Source organism: Anolis carolinensis, chromosome 1 (assembly GCF_035594765.1).
Source record: "Anolis carolinensis isolate JA03-04 chromosome 1, rAnoCar3.1.pri, whole genome shotgun sequence".
NCBI lineage: Eukaryota > Metazoa > Chordata > Lepidosauria > Squamata > Dactyloidae > Anolis > Anolis carolinensis.
Genome location: NC_085841.1, coordinates 326,545,088 through 326,567,530, shown reverse-complemented (window position 1 = coordinate 326,567,530; position 22,443 = coordinate 326,545,088). Strand labels below are relative to the sequence as shown.

General features: G+C 39.3%; 1 long non-coding RNA gene across 1 annotated transcript; it reads right to left on the bottom strand.

Moving 5' to 3' along the window:
• Positions 1 to 2,063: 2,063 nt before the first annotated feature.
• On the bottom strand, positions 2,064 to 22,422 carry LOC134295507 (uncharacterized). The gene is made up of 4 exons (XR_010002108.1): positions 22,240 to 22,422; positions 19,215 to 19,517; positions 8,784 to 9,047; positions 2,064 to 2,610 (listed from the first exon to the last, which is right to left on the bottom strand). It is a non-coding gene; the product is annotated as an uncharacterized LOC134295507 (long non-coding RNA).
• Between the last annotated feature and the right edge of the window lie 21 nt (positions 22,423 to 22,443).

Here is a 22,443-nt window from a genome sequence, read left to right as displayed (position 1 = left end):
CAAGACTTGCAATTACAGAAGAAAATAACATCAGGAGATGGGGAAATCCCTCCTTCTCTACCCTCACCTCCTGATGCGCCATTTTCTCATATCAGGAGAACTGGACAAAGACGCCTGCGCTGGCCACAGGACCCCCCAGTAAGTTTTGGGGTGGGGAAATGGGGAGCAGGAAGGAAGGGGGTGGGTGCCTGAAGAACCAGGATGGCTGCAGGGATTGCCCACAGGACTGCGGAAGCGTTCCGGGATTCAATCCCCACAGGGACCACACCTGGAAAGATCTGAACCTTACCCTAAGGTCCAAATCTTTCCAAGTTTTTAATTAATGTGGTGTAAACTAGGAAAACCCAGTTTTAATTAGCTTTTACCTGAGGCATCGTTTGGATGCCTCAGGTAAAGAGGAAGACAAGTCCCACATTTTGGGCCTGTCTGGAAGGACCCTGAAATGTTGTAAGTGTCCCAGTTTCATCTGGGAAAGTTGGAGGGTATACACCCTTTCACTTTACTCAGTAATTAGAGGAGTAGGGGGAAGCTGATTGGTTTCCTGGTCTGGTGGACATTTTAATGAATTGTCACTGCTCCATTTGGAGATTGTTTTCTCGGTCCACTTTTGTTGGGTACATGGGGAAAAGAATGTGGGAAGGGTCTGGGTTGATGGGAGTTGATTACTTTAATCCTGTTAGCCCAAGTTTAACTATGGGTCCAGACTAGGGAAACAATGGGTATTGATACACCTGGATGGGTTCCCAGAGAGAAACAAAGGCAACTCCATAACCTTTCCGGCTGGCTAGGGATTAGTTCATTGTTGGGTATAAGGTTTTATTGCAGCTGGGATGGTCACCAAGTGATTATGCCAGCTGCCTGAAGGAGTAATGGGATTAACTCTATGTTTCCCCCCAGTGTGTGCTTGTGTAACTATGGATCTGGAACAAAAGTCACCCTTGGATGTTAGCCAGATTGTGCTTTTGGGGGAAAGATTGTTCTCAGATATCAGCCTTTGAGACCCTTCACGGCATCTTCCTTGGCCGAGGGTTTTGGGTCCCAGGGTTTTGACAACAAGACTAAATCGGATGCTTAGAAATCTAGAATCATGGAAGGAGACCATGTGCACAAACTAACCCAGCCCACTGCCATGCAAGAATACACAACCAAAGCACTCTTGAAAGATTCCAAAAGCACAAGAGATATTTAAAGATGGGCTTAAGACTAACCTTTAGAAAATGTGGTATAAACACCAAGGACTGGGAAGCCCTGGCACTCAAGCATTGGAACTGGAAGTCAGTTGTAATCACTGGTACTATGGATTTTGAATAGGCATGAATAAAGGGCAAAAGGACAAAATGTGCCAAAAGGAAGACATGTCAAACAAATCCTTGTCATGGCCCCCTTCCATCTGGAAATTTATGTCCTCAATGTGAAAGCCCATGCAGATCCATAATAGGTCTTCACAGTCATTTATGGATCCACCGCCAAGACTCTACCTCTAGAAGACAACCATACCTAGACACAAGTGATCACCAATAATGATTATTATTAGCATTATTACCATTAACATAATCATATATTTCCTAATTATTATCCTCATCATATATATATATATATATATATATATATATATATATATATATATAGTATATATAAAGAGAGAGACAGAGACAGAGAAACAGAGAGAGAGAGAGAAATACTTTCCTTCATTTAAATAGTATTCTTTTGTTGATGCTGCCCAGAACCCACACCTTCACCCACCCTTTTCTTTTTGGCTGCTGAATTACTGTTGATACATTTTCATTGTCGGCTGCTAGATTGGAAATGAAGGAAAGAGGAACTGAGAAATGGAAATAGGAGTAAACAAGCAAAGAAATATGAAGTTCCTGAGGGAGTTTTGTGGAGCCATAGAAAAGCAAAGCGGTTGGAGGAAGTTTTGTGGTGAGCATATTGGTAAATATGGGTAATAGTAGTGGATATTTCTCAAGCAGTGTAATGAAACTGGCAAGAAGTTGAATAGCAACCAGTCCACCCAACATACACACACATAATAATAATAATAATAATAATAATAATAATAATAATAATAATAATACTTTATTTATACCCCGCCACCATCTCCCCAATGGGGACTCGGGGCGGCTTACATGGGGCCACGCCCAAAACAATATAATGTAAACAGTATATAAAAGAACAGCACAACACAAAACAATAAACAATACAGTAAATAATATCCATTACAAAATAAAACAAGGAGACAATAAAAACAAGGGCAGACCACATGAACATTAAGTTAAAACTCGAGGTGAGAAAGACATAAAAATAAAAACCACATCGAACAGGGTCATAAGGGAGTGGGGTATTCTGGAGGATAGATATTAGGGGGAGCAACGGAAAAGAAATATAAAATGGTTACTCTCCAAAAGCGCAGCAAAAGAGCCATGTTTTCAATTCTTTCTTGAAGGCTGCTAGTGTGGGGGCTTGCCTAATCTCCGCCGGCAGAGAATTCCACAATCGGGGGGCCACAGCAGAAAAGGCCCTCTCCCTTGTTCCCACAAGGCGGGTCTGGGATATCGGGAGTGGGGACAGGAAAGCTTCCCCTGATGAGCGAAGGGACACACACAGGTTCTAGAACAGAAAAGATATGGACTTAGTCTTCATTGTAAAACGTGTACAACTAGCTTTACTTGCAAATAACACAATCATAATCAAACCTGTTGTGTGATCATGAGAGGTGGAAGAAACAACAAATGGTTTCAGTGTTAAACAATGTAGGACAAGAGAAGGTGTGGATGACAGACGTTTAATTGGGTCTGGAAGGGGTGCTGGAAAAGCATCTGGCTATGCTGCAAAACCAGGTGCAGACCAATAACATCTCACACTGAGATCCACCAAGACCTTGGCTGATGATATTAGTGTACATCTGTTTTGACACCTACAATCCTATGTGCTCTCCATTAGCCACAAAACTGCCATGCAGGAAGGCTACTGCAGTTAAACTATGAGTCCTAAGGACAGGGACCTTGGTGGTTTTGGAGAGGGACACAGAATACAAATTCTGTAATGACAAAAAAATAGAGAAAGGCACAAAATGGACATATGCTAGCATATGTCAGTAACAGGTTGCCACTGCCAGCCTTTGTATTATCTTGCAGATCCCTCCCTAATTCATCTTACATGCCCTCCTGATTGGAGCTTAGGGAAAGATGATAAGCAGCCACCCTTTGGGCCCTTCAGAAACCAGATCAGGACCTTCTGTGGGGTCGATTCAATCCCCAGATCAAATATTTCCCTCCAAGCTGTGCTAGAACTCCCTGTCTATAAAGCTCAACTGATACTGTCTACATTTTGTGTATGATTTTCCAGTTTATATATAATAAGCTGTAATTGTAGCCATACAGCTTTAAGAAAAAACAACATTTACTGATTATTAAATGTCTGATAAGAGATTTCTACAGGACTAGTTTGTCTGTTTCCTTTTATGCACCCACCAAACACTCGGCTTTGCTTATTGTCCTGTGCCCTCCCCTCTCCTTTCAATCTTCATATTCCTACAGCTAAAAGGCAAAATGGAGCTGGTTATTGAGACAGTAACATGTATTTGTGTTCTTAAGCGGGCAGCAGCAGAGCCAGAAGATAATAGATGCCTCATTTATTCAGGCTTTCAATAAACATATTTAATTCCCAGTGACAGCTGTCTTTGCCACATTAGCATTGCAAATCATCTCTGTTTTGTAATGGCCTTCTATTGAACATGATTCAATTATGCATGATCCGTAGTAAGGCAAGACACAGTCTCAGTATCTATAGCTATATTTCTCTAAGCGCTGCTCTTTACACTGCTCACATTTAAACTGTCTGTTTACAACGGTGCTTTCCTTGAACTACAGTGAACTCCCTGTACTTTCCAGATAAATAAAGGAAAATTAATATAATTTGTAAAGCAATTATATTTGCAGTCATTGCATGCCTGGCATTCTTTACAAATCCATTCAGCCAGGAAACACTTGTTAAACCAATTCTTTGTTTCCCAACCAAAAACATTCACAATTTGAAACCAACTGATGGATTTTCCAAATCATGAAATACTAGGATTTTATTATTTATTCTTGCCCCGATCAGAGCAAGTAGCCTGATCTCACAATGGATATAATAGAGTGCTCCTTGCTCTGTGCGTGTGTTCACATACACTCATGTGCATATGTGTCTGAAAGAAGGAAGGAATGGGAGACATGCTTTTCAAAAGGATAATTCTTGTTCGCTGTTTAGAGAAAACACTAGTAATGAACTAAATATTTCATTTCATTTCATTTTGCTTATTAACAAAGAAATAAAGTTAAGATACTAAATGAGTAAAAAATGGCCAGTATTGTTTTGTAGAATAAGAACAATTCTTTAAGATTTTGTGTATTGAAAAGTGCTAACTTAAACACAAGGGTGCATCTACACTGTAGAATGAATGTTGTTTGCCCCACTTTAGCTACCATGGTTCAGTGCTACGGAATAATAGGAGTTGTACCTTTATGACGTCTTTAGCCTTCTCTGCCAAAGAGTGCTGGTGCTTCACCAAACTACACATCCCAAGGTTCCATAGCCATTAAAGTGGGGTCAAGCTGCATTAATTCTACAGTATAGATGCATCCCAGGATATTGGTGCACGTGCTCTTTCTATAATATATTATGTAATCTACTGCTGTTCCTGGTGATAGAATTCCAAGCTAGCACACTTTCAGCCTACATTGAGCTCTTCATCCAAACATGATATTTTTTCAAGGGGAAATAAAGGTTGTCCCAGCCCATAACAAATAGCACCCTACACTACTTAGTAGTGACGGCCATCTTTTTCTATTGAGTTTTTTTTCTTCATAGAAGGAGGATATTTGTTCTCATGCAGGCAGTCATACCCATGATGAAGGTAGCTTTCTTTGGATTCAACCAGTCATGGATCGGCTTAGCAATATTGCCAAATGTGCCGCCGTGATTATTAGTACAGCTATCCTCACAAGTTCCTAGAGATCCTTTCATATAGTTGCATACCACAAACATACTGAATGTAATCAAATGCTTCATTATGTTGTAGTCCAAACATTAAAGAGGCTATTCAATGTGTTGGATCTCTCTGGGGGAAGGTTCAGTTCTCAGTCCCTCAGACTGTTGGGGGCCCAAACTATACCGTAGTTTGAAAAAAAAATGAACAAATTCCTATCCACACCGCACATATCTTATTTGTAGTGCAAAACAAATTAATGAGCAATACAATATTTTTATTGGTGCTTTCCAAAGATAGTGATACACAAATATAATGATATAAAAACAGGCAGGACTATACAAAAAAACAGCAATGTAATACAATCCTCTTGATAACCCCAGTGGGACAGACAAGAAAGAAGAAAAATAATAATAAAATGACAATAAATAACACATAACAATATAACGACAATGTGTGAAGATATATATATATATATATATGTATGTCACACCCTCTGCCTCTGCCCCCAATTGTGCACATAGATACTAACTTCCATCTAATGCCCGATGTCATTACAGTTTTCTGTCTACATTGGTTAATTATCTTATTCTGTTGATCCAGCCTCTTCATCTCCCTCTCTTTGTTATATATATTTTTGTATGCGTGTTTTAAATCACAATCTTAACATTCACACTCTTTAGATAATTCTTGATTAACTCCCAGTTTACAATATTTAATACAATATTTAAAAGGAAGAACAATTTTAACCAACATAGTCTTAACAGTATTTCAGTGGAAGACCCCAGGAACCATCAAGTCTACCTCTCTCTACCCCTCTCTATCATGCTGGAAAAGCACAATCAAAGCACCCCCTGAGTAGTGGGATAGAAAAAGGATTTTGGAAGTGAGGAAGGTGAGATAAAAAGGATTTGAGCTGCATGGAACACATGGCAAAAAGAATTTGGGTGATGATGTGAGCAGGAACAGATTTAGGTGGTGAGGAAGAAAGGTTTGGACAAGCAAGTGGCAGGAGGATGACTGCCTGTGGGGGTCAGATTAATCACCTTGGTGGGACAGAAACAGCCCATGGGCTGTACTTTGAGGACCTCTGGTCTAGATAAAAAGAAAACCTTTTTAAGGCTCCCTCCACACAGTCATTTAATTCAGAGCAGAATGTGGATTTCAGATATCTGGTTTGCTCTGGAATACAGTACCTACACAGGCACCTCATGAACTAGCTGAATGATAAAGACAGTCCATGAAGCTCCACCAGATCTCTTAATCCACATTCTTGCTTCATAGCTCTGCAAAATAAGGCAATAAATTCAAGCATTCCCATGAGTATGTGGAGCTTTCGGGGGAGATTTCATTTACCTTCCTACTGCAGTGTGAAGCTACTTTCTTGGTATCGAGAAATCAGAGCTCCAAATTATGGAATGTATTATATTAATTCGGACACACTGCTGCCCAGAGACTTACAGCAAACACGCCATTGCCTTAACTTTTGTATTAATTACCTTTGGAATGTTTCTCAACATACCTGGACTCCGGGAAACAAATCTCCATAATCCCCTCACAATGAATTGGAAGACATGAGGGGAGAACGCAAGACATTCCTTCCATTTCCCTCCTGATATAATCTGGACAATTGGTGGGATTGATCCATCTCTCATGTAACAAGCTAGTCTCACTCATTAAAACAATTATCTTCTCCTATCTCTCATTGTGTACTTTGGATCCCTCTTAAAGGGATCACCTCAAATGCTCCAATGACAGTTTATTGAATTTTTCGCCACTACTCAGGATGTGAATCCTAGCTTGACAGTTTTTTGGCCAGTCAGGAATGTGTGTGGGTCTGTTAAATTAAATTAAATAAATTAAATAAAAATGCTCTGTGTTCACAACTGTGCTATCTCAGTACTTTGGAGTGCTTTCTCCACTTACATCCTCTTTGGCCACTGAGAATAAACCTCTGCTTTTGCCTTCTACCAGTGTGTTTCTGATTTGGCCAGCTGGAAAGCTAGGTACACTGAGCCCCCAAACTTGCACTTCTTTGTTAGCTGAAATCACTCAACATTATTATGACTGCTTTACCACTGTTGTTTACATGAGTGTTCCATATCTGACATTCACCTCCTTCCTGTGCCTTATGTGAATTCCGTGGGTTTTATGTCTGGAACTGGGATTCTTATTGAGTTTTCTTATCATGCAAGTTTGCATTGAAGAGAAATGTTTTCTGGGTGACTTAACCTCAAAGCAGCTTCAAATGTATTTATATTTATTTATTTAAATCACACTTTTTCTCTCCCAAAGGAAACTCAAAGCAGGTAACACTAAGCATCACAACAATAGATAAATTAAAGTCTAAAGCATATAAACATTAAACTTGAATTAACTATAGGTCTACTTAAATACATAATTAAAACCAATAAAACCATAAAAAAAATTACTGCCTGTGTAGATGGGACCTAGGCTTCAGATCAGGAATATCCCTTATAATGACAAATACTGCCAACCTTATGAGGGACAAGCTTTCTGGTGCTGAAGCAAAGAACATCCTTCATAAGGGGCACCTGGCAAACATATTTGGGACCTCATCAGAGAAATTTCCCTCCAAATTTCTACACACTTCTAATCTATTTTGAGGATGAAGTGCCATGTAGCCCATTACATGATGTTTCTTGATTTCTGAGTGTCATCCATAGCGTTTCATCCTCGAAATGGATTTAAAGTATTGTGAGAAGAGGAGACAAGGAGAAATCATCTTTCAATCCCCTGATGCACTTGAAAATGGGAGAAAGCACTTGAGAAAGCACGTGAAATGGGATCTGTCAGATTTGCCAATGTCATTTCATTTCAGTGATGTGGAGCAATGGGTGTTCCAATGGGTGGTCTTCTGGTGAGCACTGGTGCACCAATTATTGTCCAAAGTCCTTATATTTGAGCCTTGTTCCTTTTTAATTTTTTAATGTCACTGATAGAAATGGTGCAATGGAAAGATATTGCTAGCTGTATTTTCTCCCTCTGCAATATGCTGTATTTTCACAATACCACTATTTTAAACTATTTTACTGACTGCTGTCACTTCAAAGTTTAGCAATCACTACTCACAACCTTATATTTCTTCCCTACATTTAATCATAGAACTTAGAAGTGCTATTTTTGCCTAGATGCTTTAAACTATTATTTGAAAATACATAATTACATTTTTTCATGTATTAGAAATTTTGGAGTTTTGAGGTTTCAAAGATTTCCCCATTTTGAAAAAAGGAATATGCAATGGGCAGGGACAGAACTGGCCCGTGTGATGGTTCCAAACGCAAGACACAGAAGGGGAAAGGCTGGGGAACATATATGTGTGATGTCTTAAAATGAAACGATCCATTTTGGAATGAAACACTATGATTTGCTGTGCGAGGAAGATGATTCCCCCTGCTTTCCATAGCTCATGTGACAAGGTCTTTGTACTCTGCATTTCCCCCAAAACCAGAATGCAGGTTCGTGTATCACCATGGGCTATTTCTTTTTTCCATTGACCTTTCATAAGTCCATTGGACTTGCCCTAGGGCACTGATGGGTCCCCAGGTGTTTTAGCCAACAACTCCCAGAAACCCCAGCCAGTTTATCAGCTGTTAGGATTTCTGGGAGTTGAAGGCCAAAACATCTGGGGACTCACAGGTTGAGAACCACTGTCCTAGGGCTTTTACTGGCCCAGTTCTGAACAGATGAAACAATGCAATTCACAGGGGGGGGGGACTGCAAAGGGATGTTACGATGCTCAAAAGCATCTTTAGTAGTAAAAAAAAAAAAGGAACCCCTCTCTGTATATTACCAAAGTTTTCCACAGTTGTTGTTTATTCATTTAGTTGCTTCCAACTCTTCGTGACCTCATGGACCAGCCCACGCCAGAGCTCCATGTCAGCCTTCACCACCCCCAGTTCCTTCAATGTCAGGCCAGTCACTTCAAGGATACCATCCATCCATCTTGCCCTTGGTTGGCCTCTCTTCCTTTTTCCTTCCATTTTCCCCAGCATCATTCTCTTCTCCAAGCTTTCCTGTCTTCTCATTATGTGGCCAAAGTACTTCATCTTTGCTTCTAATCAGGTATTATAAAAGGACAAAATGTAAATAACCATAACTGAACATTAATCATAAAAGGACATGTAAATCCATAATAGCACATTTGATAAAACCATAATCACATTGTAAATTCCCTAAGACCTCTACATACCTGTTTAGAAATTCCCATAAAAGAATCTCTCAAACCACTTACTAGATAAATAAAAACATGAACAAAGCTAAAGATTATTTTATACCTATTGTATAAGCAGGCATTTATCAATAATAATGAAGATGATAACATTCAGAGATACATAATGGAAGGGGAAAGAGCCATCTGAAAACCATGGAAGATTTTGAAGGAATAGAAGAGGTCACTGCCACTTTTCTTTCCACTCCAGGAGGCTGCTACTGTTTTTATTGTTATCATTGTTTTTGTTGTTGTTGTCGTACAGTACTTATTGTTGTCAATGTTGTTTCATTCAATCTTGTTTTATTTTTTAGAATAACATATGATGCCAATTTGATTGAAACATTTCTTTTCTTCTTTTTTTTGAGGATGTTATTTTTCAATCTTCCCAGCCATTTTAATAAATAGCAACATATGCATTTGACATAAATCAAGAATCAAACACTGAGATATTTTTTGCCATCTCTAAAAAAAACTTGTATTAAAATATCACAAAGTAAACAAAAATTGCCTAAAGGGAGCTGTACAGTGTTCATGGGGGGAGGGAGACATTATTGTCACATTAAAATGAATGTTTATTGCCAGCTGAGAAAGGAAAATAAATGAACAGGTTTCTCAGTGTGACAGATACTAATGAAAACTTGCTCATACTAATTTGGCATAATTAGAGTAAATTAAATCATTCAGTGTGGTAATTGTAAAAAAAGTCAGAACTGAAGTTCATGAATACTCAAATGGTTTTCATATACTACGTTTATATTTAGCATCTTATGCTACCATTAGCACTACATATTCAGGCTGCGCCTCAGTCTGAAAAATAATAGAGCAGCACAAGACCTAACTAGAACAACTGTGGATAAGGGCTATTGTAGTGATTTCGCTCCTAACTCAGTAGATGCCGTCTACACAGAATAGCATTCAGTGGCTGATGTGCAGCATAACTTTATGCTTGTGGAGTTACAGCTTGGTTTTCCTATACTAGCTTATTACAGATTATGATGTTGCACAATCAAATTCACATCATACATTGTTACACAATGTGCAATTTTGTGCAACCATGCAATGAATGCACAATGATGCACAATACAAAACACGTGATGATGTCCAACTGCTCCCCATGCATAACTCTACATTCATAAAAATACAAACAAAGCAGTTTAACTTATTAACAAGTGCTTCAAGCTGTGTTTCTCTAAAATGGGCTGATCTGATTTGATCCAGTATAGAAAGCAACCTGAACCTACCAAGTTAATTTCATCATCTGGGATGCATCCGAACTGGGTTTTTTTCATGTCAGGAGCGACCTGAGAAACTGCAAGTCACTTCTGGTGTGAGAGAATTGGCCGTTTGTAAGGACATTGCCCCGGGGACGCTCAGATATTTGATGTTTTACCATCCTTGTGGGAAGCTTCTGTCATGTCATGGGGAGCTGGCGCTGACAGAGGGAGCTTATCTGCGCTCTCCCCGGATTCGAACCAGCAACCTTCAGGTCATCAACCCAACCTTCAAATCAGCAGTCCTGCTGACACAAGGGTTTAACCCATTGCGCCACTGGGGGCTCCTATCCAAACTGATTAATGGGTAAAATGCTTCATGTGATTCTATAATTCAGGAATTACAGTAACCTTTCCCAGTCTTTGCTTAAGTAGAGTTAGATGAATATGATGAAAATCAAATCTTTATCCTAATCAAGTGTATACACATAAGCCAGTTGTGGAAATCTCACCATGGAATGAAAGCCAAAAAGAAAGCAGAATTCCAACACTCATGTCTTCGGAATGGTATGGGAGCACATCAGCCCATCTGTTATTCCTCTGTGCATGTTTGCTATCAGTTTCCCAGCTTAGGAGACTGCTGCTGCTCTACAAGAGGCCTGAAGCATCACCATCCAGCTTTGCTGTTCTCTGGACTTGTGAGTAGATAGCAAGGCCCATTTCAGCTGGGTGTGACTCAGCCATCTCCAAAGAGGAAGCAACTGTAGAGCTGAGTTCACAAGGATTGATAGGACTTCCATTTTAATGTGTTATGTGTTGTATTTGTCAGCTCACTGGGTAGATACTAGTCATTCTGGGATTGTTAGATCAGCTGGTGGTGAAAGAGCCAGCTGAAGGACTGGGTAGTAATGAAAGGCCTACTCAGAACCATTAAGAAGGCAGTCCTCTCGTGGGAGTAGGGTACGGCTGGACTAGGCAGCTAATCAGCCTGATTGATTGAGAATACACCCATTGACTGTGTGTTAAGTGGCTTACAGGGAGCGCACTACTCCCTTGTTAAGCCAGCTTCACTGGCTGCCGATATGCTACTAAACCCAATTCAAAGTGCTGGTCTTGACCTACAAAGCCCTAAATGGTTCTGGCCCATCTTACCTGTCCGAATGTATCTCCCCCTATGAGCCTTCTAGAACTCTTAGATCATCGGGGGAGGCCCTGCTCTCAGTCCCACCAGCCTCCCAGGTACGGCTGGTGGGAACGAGGGACAGTGCCTTCTCGGTGGTGGCTCCTTGGCTGTGAAACACCCTCCCCAGCAACATACGGCAGATACCCACTCTCCTAGGCTTCAGGAAAGCCTTAAAGACATGGTTGTACAGACAAGCTTTTAATGAATGAGATCATGGACTTTACATGACCTGTACCAAGACTTACGTTGAGGATTCTGGATGAATGGATTTTAATCTTGGTTATGTTTAAAATTTTATATAATGTTATTTTATTTTGTAATGGTATCTGTTTTTGTATGAATTATTGTTTTGTACACTTTTTTTAGGCATTGAATTTTTGCCTATTTATTGTAAGCTGCCTTGAGTCCCCCCAGGGAGAAAGGCGGGGTAAAAATGATGTAAATAAATAAATAAATAAAGTGTTGTTGTATTACTGTCTTTTAATTGGTCTTGTATCGTTTCCTTCTCTTTTTTGCTTTTGGTTGTTTATTATAGAATCATAGAATCACAGAATAATATAGTTGGAAGAGACCACATGGGCCATCCAGCCCAACCCCCACCAAGAAGCAAGAAATCGCATTCAAAGCACCCCCATGGCCATGTTCCATTTGTCCCTGTGTTATTGTTTTTAATTCAATGTATACAGAAACTGGGGGAGCAATACAAGTTGTGCAAGATAGAGATATGGCAATGACAGAGTTTTAAAATCATCTAAAGACCTAACTCTTCTGGTAGGCCTACCCAGACAGTTTTTGAGCACGAATTTTAAACTCGTGTCCTTTGTTTAATCTCTGTTTTGTGTATTTTAATATGTATTTTATAGAAATATGCTTTAATATGTATCTTTTATAGAAATACATTTTAATATGAGTATTTATGGTATTTTTACAATGTTTATGTGCTTTCATTATGCTGTAACTTGCCACGAACCATGTGGAGAAGCCGGCAATAAATTTATTTATTTATTTATTTATTTATTTACAGTATTTATATTCCGCCCCTTCTTACCCCGAAGGGGACTCAGGGCGGATCAAATTATGTACATATAGGGCAAACATTCAATGCCCATAACAGGACCAGTTAAATAAACTCGGTCCTGAGTAACAGAAATACTATTTTTCATATGTTTTGCCTTATTCTTTCAGATCTTCAGATGTAACCTTTACTATTTTACCACCAGGTAACTATCTCTATTGTTTTTCATTAACTTTTCACTAATTTCAGAGCAGTAGCTAAACGGAACAGAAGCAAAAGAATCTCTGTTTACAGGCTGCACATTGTTAGCAGAATTGTAAATCATGTCTGGCTGACCTTGGAAGTACGTGCTTCAATCACACCTTTTCTTTCACCTCTAGATGATACCTCAGTGGGGTCAAGGTTCATGGTTAACAGAATAAGCATAATTGAGAACAGATACAGGTTGCTTGACTTTCTGACTCCAAAGTGATTCTCCAGAGTGGAAGGTAAAATCCAAAGAGTAATTTCGAATAGCTCTTCTAGCATTGTAAACATTAGTTGGCCCTATAAGGGTAATCAACTCATTTGCTCCACATTTTAGACAGAAACCAACATTCTCATAATTCAAGTAGTGGTTCTAGAATATCATGTGACTCCGGAGTGCAGCCTGAGTTTGAAAGGTAATTTTAGAAAAAAATCCAGTTTCTTCCTGGGGGGCTATATTCCATTTTGCAGAAAGAGAATAGTGGGTACCAGCCAAGTGAATGCAATGGGAAGAGATACAAACACCTGGAAAGACAGAATATTGTGAAAATGTTGTCTATCTGTGCCTAGAACAACAAAACATTTTCTTGGAAGTGTTCACTGGCCTTCGAAAGCCCTATAGATCTATAAATATGTTTCTACGTGTGCATGTTTCTCCTGAAGTCTTTGCAAACCATAATATAGATAAACATTAATACTATCAAGGCATTTTCCCCTGAAATATTTGTTAATCTCTGCTACAGATATATAGGCATTTCCCCCTGCAGGCCTTTGCAAACCCCATGTACTTATATATCTGTGTCTATCTATCTATATACATTAATTTTATATATGAATTTCCCCTCATATGTTTGCCGGTCTTTGAAAATCCTAAATACATATAATCTAGAGATTTCTATGTACCTGTATGTCTGTATCTAAGTGTATACATTATTTTTATATATGAATTTTCCCCTCACATTTTTGCAAGTTTTTGCAAATTCTATAAAGATATCATTATAAAGATATTATTATGAGGAATCCAAGGCCGGAGTTAAAATTGCTGGAAGAAACATTAACAACCTTAGGTATGCAGATGATACCACTCTGATGGCCGAAAGCGAGGAGGAGCTGAGGAGTCTTATCACCAAGGTGAAAGAAGAAAGTGCAAAAGCTGGGTTGCAGTTAAACGTCAAGAAAACCAAGATCATGGCAACTACACCTATTGATAACTGGCAAATAGAGGGAGAAAATGTGGAGGCAGTGACAGACTTTATATTTCTAGGCACGAAGATCACTGCAGATGCAGACTGCAGCCAGGAAATCAGAAGACGTTTACTTCTAGGGAGGAGAGCAATGGCCAACCTTGACAAAATAGTGAAGAGCAGAGACATCACACTGGCAACGAAGGTCTGCTTAGTCAAAGCAATTGTATTCCCCATAGTAACCTATGGATGCGAGAGCTGGACCATAAGGAAGGCTGAGCAAAGGAAGATAGACGCTTTTCAACTCTGGTGCTGGAGGAAAATCCTGAGAGTGCCTTGGACCGCAAGAAGATCCAACCAGTCCATCCTCCAGAAAATAATGCCCGGCTGCTCACTGGAGGGAAGGATATTAGAGGCAAAGCTGAAGTATTTTGGCCACATCATGAGGAGACAGGAAAGCTTGGAAAAGATCATGATGCTGGGGAAAATGGAAGGAAAAGGAAGAGAGGCTGACCAAGGGCAAGATGGACGGTATCCTTGAAGTGACTGGGTTGACCTTGAAGGAACTGGAGGTGGTGACGGCCGACAGGGAGCTCTGGCGTGGACTGGTCCATGAGGTCACGAAGAGTCGGAGATGACTAAACGACTGAGCAGCAGCAGAGCAGCAGCAGCATATATATAGTAAAGGTAAAGGTAAAGGTTTCCCCGACATTAAGTCCAGTTGTGACCGACTCTGGGGGTTGGTGCTCATCTCCATTTCTAAGCTGAAGAGCCAGCGTTGTCCATAGACACCTCCAAGGTCATGTGGCCGGCCTGACTGCATGGAGCGCCGTTACCTTCCCGCCAGAGCGGTACCTATTGATCTACTCACATTGCCATGTTTTCGAACTGCTAGGTTGGCAGGAGCTGGAGCTAACAGCGGCCGCTCAAGCCGCTCCCGGGGTGTGAACTTGGGACCTTTCGGTTTCCAGCTCAGCGCTTTAACGCACTTCGCCACCGGGACTCCTTATATAGACATGTCTAAATATATATAAATATAGATATATAGAGCTTGCAAATATTGCAGCGGAAATGTACACACACACACACGAGAGAGAGAGAGAGAAATATCTAGATAGATATATAGGGCTTGTAAATATTGCAGGAGGGAAATGCACATGTATAGAGAAAGGATTTGCAAATGTTTCAGGGGGGAAGGAAAATGTGAAATTAGTATATATAATTATAGATCTACATCTAGCTCTGCATTATTTATATAGGCATTTAATATTTGCCTGTTACTATGTTGGATGCCAGCCTGAGTCCCCATGGGGAGATAGGGCAGAATACAAATGAAGTATTATTATTATTATTATTATTATTATTATTATTATTATTATTATTATTATTATGTGATTGTTGATACCATATTGCTTTTTATTACTTACTTTTTGACTTACAAAGCTAGTTTACTGTTTTTCTTTGAAATACAGTAAATATTCTATCCAGTTGAGGGTTCGAATGACACATGCTTGCCAGGATTTGTGGTCATTTAATTTCATCCTTCTTAATTGGAAAGAATTGAATCCAAACAGAGTAAAATCCAGGACACAAGCCCCCGTCCAACATATACATATGCACACCATGGAATCTTATTGCAACATAGCTGTGTTTTGGAGAAAGTACATGGGACTATTCTGGTTCATGAATGACAAACATATGAGTAGCGAATAACAGTTACCTAAATTGTTTCGAAAAGAGAAAAGTGGTTGGGTTAGAAAAGAAGAAGACAACATTAGTATTCATATATGCAAATATGTCTTGACAAAATGTTCCAGTTCCCAACACAGCAATTTGGAAAGTTACTACTGACATTAGTGACCCTGCGGGAATGATTTTAATCTATCAGCCATTTGTGTTCGTTCATTGTGCATTCTATGGAAAAATCTAGTGCATTTTTGTCAGAAAAAACTTATCTTTGCATTCTCTTTTCTAAAGCTCTGCAGAAGACAAAATAACCTAAAAGAAATTACTATACTAATTTATCCCCCTGCACATTCCAGTAATTGTCACATTGTACCGGCCACAATTAGATTGAATGACAGTCTTTTCTCTGTTGATCATAGGGATTTCTTATATATACACAAACTGCAGCACAATATCAATCTCCTTCTGCTAGTTTTTCAACCAACAACTGTAGCTGATTGCAAGTCATTTGAAAATACTGAGCCATGCATGAGCATGACAAAAGTCAATTTAGATGGATTTGCGGGAGCACAAAGACCTACAGATGTAACACAATTCAAAACGCTACATTTTGGCAGCATATGTTTCAATCCATAACCCTTGCTATTTCATTAAATGATGTAAGGAGGTCAAAAGTTTAATAAACTTCAATTTTATGTGCATATTGAGTAACATTTTATATCTCATCCTAAATTAGCAAAGGTGTTGGTGACAATGATCAAGGTCAACGGAGCAATTTATAAGGACAGCCCTCAGCTCTGCAGGAGCAAAATTAATCACTTGACTTTGGATCATGCCTTAGGACTATTAGATGACTTTGGGGATATAAATATACATTTGGCTTTTTTAATTCCTCCCTCATCTCTTATAGGCCCAATTGAATTCACTTCTCAGACAAACCATTAGTGCTCATGTCATGTTACATATCTCATTTAATTTTTGAAGTAGCCTTTTTTATAGACCTTCCCAAAACACTTCAAAGAGAGTGTTACCCATAGGATAAAAGAAAAAGGAACAGCTTAAGGTCACATTTAAATAGAACATTGGTACAAGGGGAAGACAAAAGAGAGTTCTTGATGGAGAAGGCAGTTCATCAGAGACAAGAAACCATCAGATATAGGAAATCTAATAGGAAGAGGCATTGAGTTTATAAACAGGTAAAAGCTGCTCTGTGACGAATCAAATTCCCATATAGTCCAGCATACTTCCCCCAGAATAAGGTTGTTGTTGTGTGCCTTCAAATCAATGGAAATCCTAAGGCAGCCTTATCACAGAGTTTTCTTGGCAAGATTGTTCCAAAGAGGTTTGCCATTTCCCTTTCCTGAGGCTGTGAGAGTGTGATTCACCAAAGGTCATCCAGTGGGTTTCATGGCCAAGTGTAGGTTCAAAACCCTGGATGCCAGAATTGTAGGTCTCAAAATATTCAGGGGGCAGCTGATGGGAAAGACCTCTGCCTAGCACCTAATGAGATACTAGAGTAACTGGTGAGGTAGTACAAGGACATATAACCTGACTGGATATAGTTTGTGTCCAGAATCTGGTGAACAAAGATGTAAAGTCTCTGGCCATTCTATTTTTCATAAAATCATAGAATTGGAGGAGACCAAAAGACATCATCCACTCCAAGCTCCTGCCATGCAAGAACACACAAAGCACCCTAGACAGATGGCCATTCAGCTTCTGTTTAAAAACCTCCAGAGAAGGAGACTACAGCACATTCTGAGGAGGCAGTAAAGGTGTGTGAAATGGCAGGAATCGGTTTTGTTTTGTTTCGAATTTTAGATGCCCCCAATTTCATTTCATAAATATTCGGAGGGGGGCGCATTTCGATTCGTAATTCGAAATCTGGAGTTACGTTACTGTTCCAGTAAAAGTCAGTCCATTGGGGCCAATGGGAAAAGTTGTGAGGATCATTTCTACGGCTATGAGGATGAAACCTATCACACTTGTAGGCCATTTACAACTGTTAGCCTGCCAAGTTTCAGAATATTTCAGTTATCTGCCGATTTTTAGGGAAAAAATAAATATTTAGAATTTTAAAAAAATCAAAAAAGGTATTTCCTTGAATTTCTGCACAGCAACATAACATGAGTAGGGCATCATTCCTGCCAACTTTCAGAAAGATCGATTCATCTACTATTTTTAGGGATTCTTTAAAGTTTTTACAAATGGAATGTCATTTTAAAAAACAAAAGAGGTGACTCCTTGAATTTCTCCACAGTGACAGAATGTGAGTAGAGCATCATTCCTGCCAAGTTTCAGAAATATCTGGTCACTCACTGATTTTTAGAATTTTTTTCCAATTTAAGCACCTTGGGCAAGTCAAACTCTCTCAGACTCAGAGATTTTTTTTTCTGGCTATCAGGATGAAACTTGCCACACTTGTAGTCCATGTTTACTACTGTAAGCCTGACAAGTTTCAGAATGATCTAATTATCCACTTATTTTTAGGAAATATTAACTGCTAGCTACTACTATTATTATTACCTTTGACACTACCTATGGAAGCATGAGAGTTGTAGTTGTACAAGGCCTTGAACCTTAGCCTTCTCTGATAAAGAATGTTTGTGCCTCACCAAACTACAACTCTCATGATTCCATAGCATTGAGCCATAGCAGTTAAAGTGGAGTCAAACTGCATTCATTCTACAGTGCAGATGACCGTTTGGTTTTGATTGGTTTTGTCCATTGACACCAATTTTGCCACCTAATATAATAAAACTTCTTTGCATGAGTGGGGACACTGTTTACAATTGCATGGTGATGCACTTCTTATTGCCTCACTGTTTGAAGGAAGGACGAACAGTGTGGACAGGCAAGCTGAGAGGAAGTGTATGGAAAGGCAACATCCAGGTCTTCATGCCTTTATTCACCATTAAATTGAGAAGGTTTTTTTTTAAATGACTTATAATTATGAATACCTTTTTTCTTCTGATTAACTGACATGGAAAAAACAGTGTACAGTTGCACTTGTCAAACAAGTCAGCCCCTCCGCTCCCACCACCACCACCTCGGGGCGACGGAGTATGTTACTTTGAAAAAAAGTCCGAATCAACAAATCTTTTATGGATTACTATAAAAGTTTCAGGGCCTTATGTTTCGATTCATTAATGCTTTGGAGGGGTCTTTCCTGTGTTTTATTTAGGAGGTTCTTATATCCGAATCACTAAAAATTTTCAAAATCCAAAATGACGTTCTGAATTTCGCACACCCCTAGGAGGAAGCATATTCCACTGCCAAACAGCTCTTACCATCAATAAGTTCTTCCTAATGTTTAAGTAGAATCTCTTTTCCTGCAATTTGATGTGAGAGATGTGTTAATAATTTTCTGTATTTGAGATCGAATTGTATCTCCTCCCTGGATGACCAGCCAAGATGGACAGGAATAAAAAAACAGGCTGTCTTCCTTACTTGCCCCAACAGCTTGTTCACATCAACAGTACTCACCAGTTGAAACAGATTCAATGTAATTCCACTCACAGAGTCACTGGACTCTTTAAGTTGGCCTCTGCTCCAATGATAGTCAGCTCTTATGCAAGAGATTTTATCCATGAAGTAGTTGTTAAAAGCACCACCGTGAGCCACTGAAGGTTCTAATAATGGGTTCAGAGAGGAGGGCACCTGGGTTAAGCCTCTCACCACTCTGAACAGCTCATGTTGTTAGAATCCAACATTTGTTTATTTGTTTAGTGAGAATTGCCACCTAACCCACTGCTTCTTAATCTGTGGATCCCAATCCCAAATGGGGTCCTGTAAGAGAAAAAAGGACTCATAAAAAATTGGCGACAGCAAAAGGTTTCCAAACACTCCCTAGTGGCCGTTGTAGACATTTATCATCATCATCATCATCATCATCATCATCATCATCATCATCATCATTTAATTACTTATTAATCGCCCTCCATCCAAGATGCTCTAGGCGATTTACAAGCTAAATTGTAAAGGATAAAAATACATACATACAAATATTGATAAAATTAACATAGATCAAAAGCTCTAGTAAAAAGCCAGGTCTTAAGTGCTGGGGTAAAAGGCCCTAACTCACACATGGCTCTCATATAGGGCGGCAAGGCATTCCATAAGGCAGGGGCAGAAATAGAAAAAGTTCTGTGCCTGGTCCTTTCCAAGTGCACTTCTCTAGGACCCGGTACATAAAGTAAGTCTTGTTGGGATGGTCGTTGCGACCTCCGATGATGGGAGAAGGAGAGATGGTCCCTAAGGTACGATCGGCCCTGACCGTAAAGAATTTTAAAGGTCAGAACTAGCATCTTATATAGACCACGGTAATCAGTTGGAAGCCAATGCAAATGCTGCAGCACTGGTGTTATATGGCATTTCATGGATATTCTTGTGAGTAGGCTGCCTCATTCTGAACAATATGGAGCTTTCGCGTCGTAGACATCGGAAGGCCAACATACAGGGCGTTGCAATAGTCCAGCCTAGATGTGACCGTGGCATGGATGACAGTTGCTAGAGCCTCATCAGGTAGATAGAGTGCCAATTGCCTCGCTTGTCGTAGGTGGAAAAAGGCCTGTTTGCTGGCAGCAGCGACCTGAGCTTCCATTGTCAGCTGCGAATCCAAAACGACACCCAAGCTCTTAACAGTAGGTGAAGGAGACAGGGCAGCATTTACACAAATCAGTTAGCAAGAATGTTGGGGCTTGGCGAGTCCTGAGACTCTTTTCCTTCCAATTAGATACTAGAGACAGGAGATCCAAACTACAGTTTTATTTTTGATCAGAACAAACTGAGGGTGACCAGCAAATTGTGCCACAAGATCTGAATTGCAACTCAGTACTTTTTATAGTCCGGAGCAAAAATATTCACAAAAACATGCGTGAACAAACCTTTTTCCTATTCACACTTGATTTTTTCTCTTTCATCTACACCTCTTTTTCACAACGATTTCTCCCACTCTTTCCCTCCTCCTGAACTCCCTCTCCCTTCCCTTCAGGTCATAAAGTCCTTTTGAACTCCTCTTTCACCTACCCTCATGTTTCTCAATTGCCTATCCAAGACTCCTGCTGTGCTCTGTTTTCTCTAGCAGACTGGCAGAGTGGACTTTAAATCCTTTTTCAAATCCTCCAATTCCTCCTCACTTTTGTCTCAATATTTCCCTTTCTAAATTTCCTAAAACTTCGTTCTTTATAAAATCTCATTCTTTCCAATAACATGCAATGTTTACAGTGGACTCTGCAGAAAATGCTTCAGTTGTATTTCATAAAAAGAAAAATCAACCTATTTAGCAAGCCCTGCAAATGCTGATTTATTATCAGCAAATAATTGGTTTTTATATCTATTTGATATACCTATATATCCAGTGTCACATGAAAACTTATTGGGCAAGTGGAAAGGGGTTGCAAATAGAAAAGGTTTAAGAATCTCTGATCTAACCAAAGTTCTCAATGTGTTGCACATAGATGTTTAATCCGAGAGAACCCTTTTTCCCTAATTCATTTCAAATTTTCCTTCACCCCACATCACTGTGGCAGTTCAAGCATTTAACACTTCAATGCCAACTTCCATCTGCATCACACTTAGCAACACTTGTGTCTTTCCAGTAAATGGTTTCCCTTTTTAAACTAAGGTCACCTCCATTGCATTGTATAGAGCACTACACATCCTGTGTGCTTCCAGTTATTGTCTTGCCTTTTCTTTGATTCTTTCTTTACAATAAGATAAATAACCATTTTTCTAACAATGGTGTCTTCTGAACCGAAAAGAACACTATTTATGAATTGATTGTAAAAATGTCTCAATACAGCTTTAATTAATTTCTGGTTTTAGCACATGGGAGAAATCATGAAGTATAAACATATCGGCGACATTAAAATAGGTATAATTATATCTAAAGTAATACAAAAAACAAGAATTCAAAGGGACAGCAATAGCTGTCTATTATCTGGACTGATGTTTGCTCTAATTCATCAGTTGTAACATAATTCTAGCAATGAAAAATACATTGCTTCCAGACAAGTTGAATGATGTCATGAATGTGCCTTGCTGTCTATATTAAATGGATTGCAACACAGTTGGTATCAGGGTACATTCTTGATATTGAAATAGCACTACATTTTACCAGGATTTTACAATACTTTAGTAAATTTCAAAGGAAGACCTCAGGGGCATTTTTGATCAGTTAAAGTAATAAAATTTAGCAGCCAGAGGAGTAAATCAGATAGTCACTTAACATCAATATGCAATTACCTGAAACACCCCAGTAACCATTAACCTTTTCAATATGGTGTCTTGTAAACAAAAGGGTCAGCTACTGCAAGCCACATGATGTTGAGAATTATCTGCATTACCGGTAACTTTGTGTAGTGCTTATTTCACATATAATAAAAAGCTACATTCAAGGTACCTTCCAAACTTTTTCAGACCCATTCTAAACAAATATATCTCACTCATCGCTAGACACATAGTGACTACTCTAGTTAAGGATTCATTTGCAGTCCTTTAAAATACTTACTCAGAAGTAAGCCCTACTGGGTTTGTTGAGCTGATTGGCAGCTAAGAAGATATAGGATTATACCCTTATTAGTAAAAAAATAAACGTTGGTGTACACTAACTGCACAATAATAAGCTTGGTATACACTAGTTACACAAAATTCTTTCACGGGTAACATTTCCAGATCCAGAATGCTTATTCCTAATCATGCTGTGTCTTGTTCC